This window comes from Myotis davidii, unplaced genomic scaffold, assembly GCF_000327345.1.
Source record: "Myotis davidii unplaced genomic scaffold, ASM32734v1 scaffold409, whole genome shotgun sequence".
NCBI lineage: Eukaryota > Metazoa > Chordata > Mammalia > Chiroptera > Vespertilionidae > Myotis > Myotis davidii.
In genome coordinates, this window is record NW_006374611.1 from 607,701 (window position 1) to 608,711 (window position 1,011).

Consider the following 1,011-nt stretch of genomic DNA (forward strand, 5'->3'; position numbering starts at 1 on the left):
CTGTCTCTATAAATTTTACTTATGCAGAATATATTAACCCCTTCCCCAACAATTTTTTTGTTAAAAACGTTTCTTTTTCAGACTAATTTTTTTATTTTGGTTCTATATAGTATTTTTGATGCTGGTTATGAAAACAGTTTGTAATTCGTCTTCCTATAAACCATATTTTTTTACCATATTTTCTTAGTATACTCGTCGACGACTGAAAAAGAACATTTTGTGAAAACGAGTATACACGTTTCTGCCGGGGAAGGGGTTAATATGATATTACTTCTCATCCTGTTTTTTTTGGCTTTATTAATTTTATTTAACACTTAAATAGCACTTTAAAGTTCTGTTCTCAAGTTTTAAAAATATAATTCATTTAATCCTCAAAATAACTTCAAAAGTAGTAATATTATTATCACTGTACAGATGAAAAAACTGAGACTGCCCAAGTCATACAGTCAGTAAGCAGCAGCAATAGAATTCCAACCAAGGCAAGCTACACTGCCTCTTGGATATTCAGAAAATGGGCACACAGCAGGCAGAAATGGAGTGGGCAAGACAGAGTTTATATACTCAACTTATAAATTTTCAGGCCAGTACCTCTGAATAGTAATATCCTGTATTGTTTTCATTACATGTTTGTTTTAAAAAAAATTTATCACTAAGATATTGATTTTGAAGAATAGGAAATGGTGCTAATAGATTAGCAGAATTAAGCAAAGCCCTTACCTGTTGATGCTTTCACTTTAGGGAGAACCAGAAAGTGCCATATTTTAATATGTAGCTGTATGACAAAGCTTTAAAATAATTTTGATTCCTTGTCTGAAACAATAATTTATACCTGGTTATCCCAGATATAAATTTAGATGTGAGACTCTGAATTAAAATGCATGTAAGTAAATATTAACTAACCAAATATAATTAAGCAGCAAATACCAGTCAACTTATTAAAACCTCTGGGAAGAAAATCAAGCACTGTGTATAAAAATTTGAGCTGTCACTATTTTAAAAATAACCTATAAG

General features: G+C 30.5%; 1 protein-coding gene across 1 annotated transcript in view; it reads right to left on the bottom strand.

Annotated features, from left to right (window-relative positions):
- MIS18BP1 (MIS18 binding protein 1) overlaps positions 1–1,011 on the bottom strand; it is a 64,880-nt gene that overhangs the window by 53,695 nt on the left and 10,174 nt on the right. The window lies entirely within an intron of this gene.